Source organism: Schistocerca piceifrons, chromosome 2, assembly GCF_021461385.2.
Source record: "Schistocerca piceifrons isolate TAMUIC-IGC-003096 chromosome 2, iqSchPice1.1, whole genome shotgun sequence".
NCBI lineage: Eukaryota > Metazoa > Arthropoda > Insecta > Orthoptera > Acrididae > Schistocerca > Schistocerca piceifrons.
In genome coordinates this window covers 1,029,427,591-1,029,440,516 of record NC_060139.1, presented here as the reverse complement: position 1 = coordinate 1,029,440,516, position 12,926 = coordinate 1,029,427,591, and the positions used below count along the sequence as shown (strand labels likewise).

Here is a 12,926-nt window from a genome sequence, read left to right as displayed (position 1 = left end):
GTACGTCTACTTTGATCATCTGATTGATTTTACTTTTGAATTTAATAACCTTCTGCGGAATAAAAGGAGTTGTTGAAGAGAAACGTTTTCAGATTCGTTTCAAATTTTACTTTGCAGTGTCAGTCATTTTATATCAATGGGTAAGTGACCAAAACTTCTGATTGTGAACCCCTGTTTATGCTACAGACAATGTTAATGTGATGTGACATAATGAATGTCATTTTTTTCTTAGGGTGTTGTAATTATGTACACCATTGTTCCTGTCGAAATGTAGTGGAGTATTTACAACAAAATGAGGAAATAACTAGTATACTATGAAACGGATAGACAGCTACTCACATGCCGAGCAGCAGGCAGGCACGACGAAAAGTGTGTCCACACACGTTTTCAGCCAAAGCCTTCTTCAGAAAGGAAGCAAACCCCCCCCATCAATCATACACACAAAACTTATATACACATTACCGCTGTCTCTGGCTGTTCTAGCCAGGATCTTTTTTTAAGGGGGAGGAAATGTGAACATTGAATCATTTTCGGCGGGAAAAATTTAGGGCATGAGATGCTTCCTCAACAATCGGCGCGGTTAAGTAGCCGTGTGTTGTGCGGAGACGAGACGGTTGATGCAGTCGGAGCGTTGGGCTCCACTTACGGATGAAATCTGATTCCTTTAAACTTTAAATTACGATCGAATTGGTATACTTGCAAACAACGCAAGCAGGCATTTTTGATGAAACAACGACGTCTCCACACATTCAAAGCACCCAACACGGTCTAACCTGGGCGTGGCCATGTAAGAGTGACGTCACAGGGAAGTATCACCGCGAACCTAATGTTCTGGCCTACTTAAGATGGCGGATGAAGGCTTCAACTCCAGTATTTTTTTACCTCCATGGGTGAAACGTATATCTCATAACAAGATCTTGGTTCGCTGACAGGCCACTTGGAGCGCTGCAATTTCATTAATCCATCATCTCGTTTTCTTATTACATGATTTAAAGTCTTTCATATTTGTTTTTCTTTCAAAGAAACCAGAAGTTGATTTCATCGCATTCTGATTTCGGTTTACAACTTCTAGAGAGAGGACTGCATTCTGAATGCATTGTAAATATTTTATTTGTAACCTGTTTGATTTCTGCGCGCATCCGTAATATTGGCCCGGGTAAACGATTCCGTATTTGTTTCTGTTTCATACGAAACAGAAACTGGTTTCGACGGATGGTGTTGTGGGGACTTAAACGTATATTTGTTACTGCTTACGAACCCGTGTATGAACTGCTCGATGTAAATACATTATAAGTATATTGCTCTTGTACTACTTTATTGTTGTTTACATACGTTTTCTGCACTTCGTAGCATTTAATAGAGATCTCCAAGTGAGTAGCTTCTGACAGAACTGTTATTCGCCTTTATTACGTCCTGTCAAGGAATGAGTATACAATACCGCTTTGAATGGTGTTGTTTCTTGTCACTAAGTGCCACGCAAATCAAAGCGCTTTGCATAATATGGATGTAGATGTTGATGAGCATGCTTTGTAGTCGTATGTTATAAGAGGTACTACCAACAACACGTTTTAGCAGAAATCAATGTACAGTACTAGAATCATCAGCTCACCCTAGAAAATATCAGGGAACTCCATTACATGCCAGAAAATACGAAAAACAAATGTGAACAAAAATAACGCGGAATACGAACAGACAGTAGCAGTTAAATATGAGTACACAGAATACCATGCGATAAAACTAGCTTCTGTTTTGTACGGAACAAAAGCAAAATGGAACCGTTTACCCCACCCAATACTGTATTAGTGATGCGAGCAAAAATTAAGCAGAATACCAGGAATTTATTTACAATGCAATCCGAAGAGTGCAATACACACAATAAAGTCTTCATCGGGAACAGAATACGATGAAACCAGCTTCAGTGTCATATCACGTCAAATGATTTTCAGGTTTTGACAAGTGATACAGCATAATTATTTCTTCTAACAATGGCCACACGGCCAAAACTGCAATACCGGGTTTTACAAATAAATGGTTTTGCACCGATTAAGATTCCTTGGACATATTACTTTGTATGGTCACAAAACGTTTCCAACTATACTCTTTACCATCAGACAATGATAGTCACCCATACAATACAAATAAAAATTATTATCATCTAATACTCGTATTTTACAAATCAAGAATACGGATTTTCGAGGCATATTTCACTATATTCGAAATTCATTGCCAGGCCACTAGGAGCACTACTGTCTCTGTTTCTGTCTCAACACAGGCTTTGCACTTCTTTTAATTTGGTGTTCTATGGCAGATAAAGCCCGATATTACGAAAAGACAATACCTCGAAAATACGTCGTCAACAATGTGCAAGAGCCTACTACGGCAGCGATACTGCCCACCCATATCACAATACTGTTGTATATTGCATTCACGCTACAGCATTGTTAACAGGAACACGACCGCGTCTACACACTGCCGTAAAAAAACGCACCTTTATACTTCTCTGACAGCAGTAAGAAAACATAATGAAGTGTTATCCTGGAGTATAACAGAGTAACTCGAATATGGACTCGAGACGATTAGGTTATACGTATAATATAAAGATAAGAAGAGTTGATTATATAAAGATAATCCGGATAGAAAATTCGTACAATGCGTAGAGAGAATTAAAGTAATTTTTACTAAGAAAATTTTATGTTACTGTCACTTTACTGAGCTTAAGGAGAAAGGAAGCATGTTTAATATTTGAAAACCAAATCGTTTGGCATGAAACGGTTTGTATTCTGTCAAAGACTAGCTCCTCATTAACGTTAATATATTGCTTAGATTTTGAACAACATTATCAGAAACATAGTAGCAACTGAACTAAAGCCTGATGCAGTACTAGAAATAAGATCCATTAATATTTGAAAATACACTTACAGTATTTAAAAAAGAAAGCGCGTAAATATTGCAATACTGTTGTGTGTAAGAAAGACGCGTGCAAGCACCATCCCTTCAATGAATTCATATAAAAAACTTAAATAAATAAATTGTCCTCCAGAATAAGATCTATTCATATACATAGACCTACCTTATTACGATGTATCACATGCTGTTGTAATTCATATATTGCGTAATTCAGTACTAAAATATATGTAACGGTATGCTTGCGAAATTCTGCTTTTCGTCAGTGCTGAAAGCGTTGGATGAACATGTGCAGTTTTATTATCTTTGAAGACACACAGACAAGTGTCGTTTTTTTGCCTTTTATTCGTCGAGGAACTGTACTAGCTGAACTTATTCAACGATTTTTAATGATTATCAAGGCCCCATTGCGTAAAAACGTCACTCACTGTCTTCACTGAATGAAATTTTATGCTCCTGAGCAAGGCATCAGATCTGACTTTGTGTTATTAGCATCATGTGATGCTGTTATAAAACTAAAACATAATAAAAGTACGAAAAAAACACAAATATTAAGGATGAAAGACCGGCTGACACCTGATAGCTGTTCGATGCCCCATTTCAATATGTGACGAGGTGGCCGAGTGGTTAAGGCGTTGGACTGCTAATCCAATGTGCTCTGCACGCGTGGGTTCGAATCCCATCCTCGTCGAATTATTTTACATTTATGTAATCGATTGCGTAAGCATAGTTGACTGCAAAGATCGAAACAGTGTGTAAAAATGGTATTAACACATGTAAAACATTTGCAATTCATATCGCGACTTTTTCGTCACTACTGACTAACTTCGCGTTTCACGACTTGTGTCAGGTTGTCTTTTATATCTCATTTCAATTCAGTTGTAAGCCGTGGTATTGCGAATAAATTTTGTGTTTAAGTTGTAAAATCATAAACAATCAATATTGCAGTTAGAGTGAAGAATTTGCTGTTTTAAAAACAAAATTATCCCAGGAATGAAACTATGATTCTAACCGTAGTACTGCTAGACAGACCAATCAGTATACTCAGATAGTCTGTTAACTGAAGATTATTCATTATGAAACCGATCGTTTAGACCCTCTCCCCGAGTTTGCATAATCCATAAATTCAGTCTGTCTGACACACTAAGATCCATGCGCGTCCGAGCAGGTATTAGGACAAGGTGGGGGAAACTCATATTAGTTTCGCTGTGAATGATGAAAAACATTTTTGAGATTTCACACAAATAACTATGGCTACACATAGCAGCAGTAAATATGTATTACTTATTCTGACTGTCTTCAAATTGCTACTGAATTAATATGTCGGTCTGTTGGGCTGAGCAAGACGCGAAATCGATATGCTAAGATGGCGTGTTATGTGTGTGTGTGTGTGTGTGTGTGTGTGTGTGTGTGTAGGGGGGGGGGGGGGGGAGGAAGCAGCAGTTGCCCTCCCCTGCCCACCACATCGGTTACAACAGACTGTCGCGTGTGGGGCGGCGGGTTTATAATATGAAGTAGAGAATTGTGTTGGAAATATTGTTCGCCGTCTTTTGCGAGAGCCTGAAAACTATTTATGTGGTCAGCCAGAGAGGGATGGAGAACACACTGACCATAGTTTCCAGTTTGCAAGTCCACGTTATTGTCCTGTCAACCGAAAGAAATATTTCTGTTCTCTATTTACTCATCGGGATCAGGAACTATGATTATAAATGAAGATTATTAGTTTTAATTAATATATATATTTGATCAAGAAACTTCCTGGCAGATTAAAACTGTGTGCCGGACCGAGACTCGAACTCGGGACCTTTGCCTTTCGTGGGCAAGTGCTCTACCAACTGATCTACCCAAGGACGAATCACGACCCGTCATCACAGCCTTAGTTCTGCCAGTACCTCGTCTCCTACCTTCTGCTTGGATAGCTCAGTTGGTAGAGCACTTGCCCGCGAAACGCAACGGTCCCGAGTTCGAGTCTCAGTCCCGCACACAGTTTTAATCTGCCAGGAAGTTTCATACCAGCGCACACTCCGCTGCAGAGTGAAAATTTCATTCTGGAAACATTTGATCAACTTTCACACGCACAACACAGTAATATTCCCGATAATAATAATAATAATAAATATGATATCTCTGTCATAAACGAGCAGTTCAGAAGCGACCTCTACCGTAAGTTCGCATTAAATGGTCTTTCGCCCTGAATTCTGATACAGGCAATTGCTCGCCACGAAAGTGGAAAATAATGTCACCACTTGCCACGCGGTTTTCTTAACATTACGAGCGTCACACAAACAGTTACTTCCGCGAAATCTAAGCGATCCAGGACGGTGTACAGTCCTCGCGAGTTCACTTCCTCATTTGTACCGAACACATGCACTTAGTTGCAGGTTGGCTCTGACTTAAGCCTGCGTTTGTCAGACGTGGACGGAATGGTAGTTGAGTGCGAAGTGAAGTCTTTTCAGAAATCTAAACGATCCAGGACGGTATACAGTCCTCGCGAGTTCACTTTCTACTATTACTGAAAATGTGCGTTTAGTAGTGGCCAGGTCGTGACGTCATCCGAGACAGCTCGTATAAGCCGGCGTTTGACTGACGCAGACCTTACGGTAACTGGGTGCGAAGTGAAATACATGGGCGCAGCGGACGGCCGACGGAAACAGCTGCCTTCATCCGCTCTGTCCCCAAGTAGCAGCATCTGAATGGCCGCTTTTTCGGCCGCATAATACTTTATAACGCTGTTGTGTATTAATTCAGAATCTTCGCAATTTTTGTATGAATGGAGTTCAGTATGCTTTAATCACAATAAAAGTTTCAGCTCGACTGCATTCAAACTTCGCCGTCTAGAATTTTTAGAATGGAGCTGACAGTAGAACATGACCTCTGAACTACAACTTTAAGAAACGTTGTATTGGTTGTTACTTACATCAAGGTCTTGAAACTTGTTACAGCTCTATTATTTAATGGGTTTCATTAGGAGCTGTAATCAAAACTTTCTGTGATTTATATAAATGATTCTTAATCTACTACAAATAAGTACGTTTTCGTTCCAAATTTAGCTTTTAGTAAATTACTCGAAAACTTTTAGAGGTAGCTCAATGGGGTCACATACTTAAGGTTTTTATATCGAACTGGGGCTTCATACAAATTTTGGGCTTTCTAGCTTTATTATTCAGCGCGACTTATTTTTCGTAAAAACGTGGATTCTGACTAAAATTTTATTTCGATCAAGTGGAAACTTGTAAAACTTAATTTTGACGTACATTTGCACATATGACCGATTTTTGGCTTTATAGCTTTATTATTTAGCGCCACTTACTTTTTTTTCTTAAAACGATGTATTTAGGGAAAGATATTCATCTGATCACTCTGTGATTTCACAGTTCAAACATTAATATACTGAAGCATATCTTGACAAGGTGTGGAAGAGCAACTTTAATTTTTAATTCCATTCTTAAATTATGGCGCAATGCTTATATGTTACGCACAGGCGTAGCAGAAAACACACACTCGCAAGCCTTTGTATCTCTCAAATGATACAGCGCTTATCTCGCCTCACACGCACAGTCACATTAAACTTAAGAGAACAACCGTTAAGTCTTTATCTACTGTTTAACAAACTAAACACAGTGTTTATTGCGGAAAGGCGAAAACTCCGCGAGGGCTCACGTTCTGCGAGGATTACGTGAGGGTTCCGGCCAATGTATCATTCTTAATTTTCGATTTTCTGCGTAATTTCTTCAATTATTCAGTCAGTCTATCAAACACTATCTTCTGCTGTCATTGGTGCCTCTTCTGAACCCAGCATGTAGAGTTTACTCCACGCAGAAGGATGGTACCTCAGAATAAGAAACTATGTCAGTGCGTTTTAATGTTGACTGTACAATGCATTTTACTAGTGACCCAAGATTTTTTTTAATATTATTTGACACCACAGAAAGAACGTTGTCCTACAGATATTGTAAATACTGTTATCAATCTGAAGATGATGGAAACCTGTGGTTAATAAATATTATTTATCAGCAGCTCTTCTTGGTTCTGAAATTTGACTTTTTTCGTAAACCTTTCAAAATTTGGTCTAGGAAGAATGCTGTGAAGTAGACGTTTAGATTTTGGAGATGATATAGCCACAATGACACACGATTTTGAAACAGCAACATAACACATTAATATACTGAAGGAAGTAATAGAACAAACTGACTTTTGGGGGAAAAAAAGAAAAACGAAAGTGATGTCCAGTATCAGGGAAAACACAACCTACCTAAATTCAAATAACTGTCCGAATGGATTTCAGTCAGTGGGCAGAAAAAGAAACTTGAAAGTGACAGAAAAATGGAAACAGCATTCCAAATCGCACTAAACTTATAGTAAGTACTTTTCGATAACTACCAAAAATCATCATTATAACACTGTCATAAAACCTGGACATCTGTCTTATATCATCTGAGAGTTGTTTATTAGCAGTATATAGATAAAAATGAGAGAAAAATCTTACTCAACATACGAGGTTAAATTAGAAAAAAAGGTATCCACGTAAAAGAAAACAAGAAATATAGCGATAGAGATACTATCGAAGACAGTGCTGCCAAAGCAGAGTTACTAAACACAGCTTTCCGAAATTCCACCACCAAGGAAGACAACGTAAATATTTCAGAATTCGAATCAGGAACAGCTGCCAACATGAGTAACCTAGAAGCAGATGTCCTCGGAGTGGTGAAGCAACTTAACTCACTTAACAAAAGCAAGTCTTCCGGTCCAGACAATATAACAGTTTCCTTTCAGAGCATGGTGATACAATAGCTCCACACCAAACAATCATATACAACCATTCGCTCGACGAAAGATCCGCACCTAAAGACTGAAAAATTTTCACAGGTCACATCAATATTCGAGAAAGGTAAATCCACTAAATTACAGGCCCATATCATTAACGTCGATACGCAGCAGGATCCTGGAACATATATTGTGCTCGAACATTGCGAATTACCTCGTAGAGAACGGTCTATTGACACACAGTCAACGCGGATTTAGAAAACATCGTTCTTGTGAAACACTTTACTCACATGAACTGCTGAGTGCTATTGATAAAGGATTTCAAATTGATCTCGTAGTTCTAGATTTCCAGGAGGGTTTTGACACTGTACCACACAAACGGCTTACACTGAAATTACGTGCTTATGGAATATCGTCTCAGTTATGTGACTGGATTCGTGATTTCCCGTCAGAGACGTCACAGTTCGTAGTTATTGGCGGAAAGTCATTGAGTAAAACACATGTGATTTCTGGCGTTCCCCAAGGTGTATAGGTCCTCTGCTGTTCCTTTTCTATATAAGCGATTTAGGAGGTAATCTGAGCAGCCGTCTTGGGTTGTTTGCGGGTCATGCCTAGTAAAGTCATCAGAAGATCAAAACAAATTGAAAAAACGACTTAGAAAATATATCTGTATGGTGTAAAAATTGGTACTGACCCTAAATAACGAAGAGTGTGAGGTCATCCACATGAGTGCTAAAAGGAATCCGTTAAACTTCTGTTACACGATAAATCAGTGAAATCTAAAAGCCGTAAATTCAACGAAAAGCCTAGAAATTACAATTACGAACGACTTAAACTGCAAGGAACACGTAGAAAATGTTGTGGGGATGCTAGTAAAGACTGTGTTTTATTGGCAGAATACTTAGAAAATGTAACAGATCTAGTAAAGAAATTACCAACACTACGCTTGTCCGTCCTCTTTTAGAATAACGCTGCGCGGTGTGAGATCCTTATGAGATATGATTTACTGACTACAACGAGAAAGTTCAAAGAAGGGCACCACGTTTTCTATTATCGCGAAATAGGTGAGAGAGTCTCACTGAAATAATGCAGGACTTGGGGTGGACATCATTGAACAAAGGCGTTTTTCGTTGCGGCAGAATCTCCTCACGAAATTTCAATCACCGATTTTCTCCTCCGAATGCGAAAATACTTCGTTAACGCCGTCCTACGTAGGAAGAAACGATCATCGTAATAAAATAAGGGAAATCAGAGCCCGCACAGAAAGATATAGGTGTTCGTTTTTTTCCATGCGCTGTACGGGATAGGAGTAATAGAAAATTATTGTGAAGTTTGTTCGATGAACTCTCTGCCAGGCACCTAAATTTGATTCACAGAGAATTCATGTAAATGTAGATGTAGACAAGCACTGCAACACCAACGAAACCATGGAAGTTTCCTGAGGGAACGTGTTTCGATGATGACTTCGAATTATAGACGACTCGCTGGTTTCTGTTTTTAAAGTAGATGCCGAGACACTGTATTGCAGTCTTTCAGAAATTCAGCTCTTTGACTTTCATCGTAATATGTCGAAATTAAAAATATCAAAAGCCATGCTGAAATCAAGCAGTGTTAAAAAAGTCGCTTCAGGCCTGTCCATGGCTTGTTTAATTTCGTTAGTCACTTCGATTAATGCGGTTGTTGTACTATGGTGTTTCCATAAGCCTAGTTGACATTTAGCAAGGATGTTATAAATTTGAAGATAGTCTGTCAACTAATCATGTACTATGGTCGCAAATGGAAAGTTCACTTGGTACATGATGCAGCAACGACCAATTAGGTGTTAATTCCTGGTAGGATTACACCAGAGAATGTAGAAGAAAACCTCATTTTGTACATACACTTCTCATAGTTCACTTTGAACTCACCAAGTGCACGGAAAAACTTAATGCGTCCTGTTACTTTCCAATGCGAGAACAAGAGGGCAAACTTTGTTCGAAAATATTGTTTTTAAAGTGTCAAATCAACATAGACAGGGTAAACTTCGACCTACTCTTTCAGCTGAATCGTTAAACATTTTTCTCATAAGCATATGTGAGTCACAGATCACGTGTTGAGGTACAAGATTGCTTTGTATGACTTGTTTTTTAAAGTATTTGAAGTTTACTCTTTGAAGTATGCCACCAGTTCATCTACTGTTACACTGAAGAGCCAAAAAACCGGTACACCTGCCTAATATCGTGTAGGGCCCCGCGTGGACGCAGAACTGCCGCAACACAACGTGGTATGGACTCGACTAACGTCTGAAGTAGTGCTGGTGGGAATTGACACCATGAATCCTGCAGGGCTCTCCATAAATCCGATAAAAATACGAGAATATGGATATCTCTTTTGAACAGCACATTGCAAGGCATCCCAGATATGCTCAGGAATGTTCATGTTTGGGGAGTTTCGTGGCCAGCGGAGAAACTCAGAAGTGTTCCTGGCGCCACTCTATAGCAATTCTGCATTGCCCTGCTGGAATTGCCCAAGTCCGTCGGAATGTACAATGGACATGAATGGATGCAGGTGATCAGACAGGATGCTTACTTAACGTATCACCTGTCAGAGTCATATCTAGATATATCAGCGGTTCCATGTCATTCCAACTACACACGTCCCACTCCATTGCAGAGCCTCCGCCAGCTTGAACAGTCCCTTATGACATGCAGGGTTCATGGATTCAACAGGTTATCTCCATACCCGTACACGTCCATCCGCTTGGTACAATTTGAAACGAGACTCGTCCGACCAGGCAACATGTTTCGTCATCAACAGTCCAATGTCGGTGTTGACGAGCCCAGGCGAGGCGTAAAGCTTTGTATCGTGCAGCCATCAAGCGCACACGAGTGGGCCTTCGGCTCCGAAAGCCCATATCGATGATGTTTAGTTGAATGGTTCGCACGCGGACACTTGTTGATGGCCCAGCATTGAAATCTGCAGCAATTTGTGGAAGGGTTGCACTTTTGTCACGTTGAACGATTCTCTTCAGTCGTCATCGGTCCCGTTCTTCAGGATCTTTTTCCGGCCGCAGAGATGTTGGAGATTCGATGCTTTGCCAGATTCCTGATATTCACGGTACACTCGTGAAACGATCGTACGGGAAAATCCCCACTTCATCGTTGCCTAGGTGATGCTGTGTCCCATCGCTCGTGCGCCGACCATAACACCACGTCCAAACTCACTTAAATCTTGATAACCCGCCATTGTAGCAGCAATAGTCAATCTAACGACTGTCTTGTCTTATTAGGCGTTGCCGACGGCAGCGCCGTATTCTGCCTGTTTACATTTCTCTGTATCTGAATACGCATGCCAATAGCAGTTTCTTTGACGCTTTAGTATACACTCATACATAACAAATATTTTGTTAAGGTTTGCAGACCTCTAGCATTCGTGACAGAAAATCGAAGTCCATTTTCGTACGCGGGGTGGAAAAACTGGCTACAAGAGGACATCACGCTTTATTCGGACACCAGTCGGACAGAATTGGTATTTCGTGAACTGAATCGTTCCATGCGTCTGCATGAGTCACGAAAACAGAGTACAGCAAATGGTTCTTCCGCTTTCACCGCTTACAATAATCAATCAGCGGCAGCATACATCACTGAACATCACAGAAGCTATTGTTTGGGCGGAAAGCTAACGGTAAATCGTCACGGCCACTTCAGAAGTGCTGTCGCGGAGAACAGACAACAGATGCCTAAATGTAAGGAGCAATAGTTGGTTACAGGCGCGACAAAAGCAGCACGGTACAATGCTGGCCAGTATAACTGCATCGCTGTGAAATCAGCATGCTGCAAATGTCAATTTGTCATTAAGTGTTGGCGTACTATATGTCTGGATGCGCAAAAGATAAGCATTTTAGCATAGCCATAAAAAATATGAAGGTATAAGGGCAACTACTGTACATTGTGTAAGTAAGGAAAGCTTACGCAGAGGTTTTCTCATTCAGAAATCGCATTTGAATGTCGGTTATCTGTGAGAAGGTCGTTTTATAGCTCGTGTAAGAACGACAAACGCTTACCAGCCGAAGTCGGAATTCGAAGCCGTGGTATTGTGGCCTGTAGGGATTGCAGTTTATTGTTCCGCAATACTGTTGCTCGCGTTGGTCAGGATCTCACGACTGACATACGAATATGGAATTCATGGGTTCACGAGGGTCACATACTCAATGCTATGCAGTATCTCAGCAGCTCCACGCGACTAGCGCTTAAAACGAGGTACCGTATTTACGCGAATCTAGTGCGCCATCGAAAGTAATGCGCACCCCAAATTTAAAAACTAAAATCATAAGAAAAGGGGTTTGTTGTTACGTTTCTCGTAGGCTAAATTTATTTTACACAACAGTGGATGTAGACATGAACTATCAAAACAACAATTTTGAGTGACCCATTGATAAGTGACATAGTCATTATTAAACAGAACACCTTTGATTATCTACATGTCATGCACACAAGCATACTGTAAATTACATTATTCACTAATGTCATCATTACTGGTATCATCGGAGAGTCTACATCAGAAACTCTTTCCCCGCCATCCTTGGTGCCGTCCCAAAGCACACCATCTTCACTGCCATCCAGAGTATTTGAAATACAACATTACTTCAATGATTTTACAATCATTGGTGCTTCGACGCTTTTCCACTCAGCCGGAACTCAGTGTGCAGTAATGTGGGTTGCAGCACGCTTCACTTTTCCTGTCGGAGTCACTTCATGGTTTGGTTCGCAGAACCATTTTTCGCACTATTGCCAGGAATAATAACAAGGTCACTGGCTAGGCTGTGGATCTTCTTTTTGACGTCGTCAGTGCGATGACCACGAAATGCATCAAGACAAATCATTGATGGTTGTTTGGAAGAACCACTAGGACGGAGTTCCCATATGTTTCGGAGCCAGTTAAGCATATATTTCGAACGATAATGTTATAAGGAAAAAAGTTCTTCGTTTTTAGGGGTTTTGGGGTTTGTTTCCCGATTGAAAATTAAGAAAGAGGGAAGTTTGCGCCCATCTGCTTTTATTACCAGCACGTTTGTTATACGAGGGTTGTTTTTTAAGTAAGGGACGTTTTTATTTAAAAAAAAAGATACAAATACTTTTGCAAAAACTTTTATTTTCTGATTCTACACTCTTTTACCTATTTTTCTACACAGTTGCCTTGTTTATTTAAGCACTTGTCATACCGTACAACTAAGTTTTTAATTCCCTCTTCAAAGAATTCGGCCGCCTGCTCCGACAGCC

The 12,926-nt window shown here is 40.1% G+C and overlaps 1 non-coding gene across 1 annotated transcript; it reads left to right on the top strand.

Moving 5' to 3' along the window:
- The first annotated feature begins 3,513 nt into the window (after window positions 1–3,513).
- Window positions 3,514–3,595, top strand: Trnas-gcu. The gene has a single exon. It is a non-coding gene; the product is annotated as a tRNA-Ser (tRNA).
- The last annotated feature ends 9,331 nt before the right edge of the window (window positions 3,596–12,926 follow it).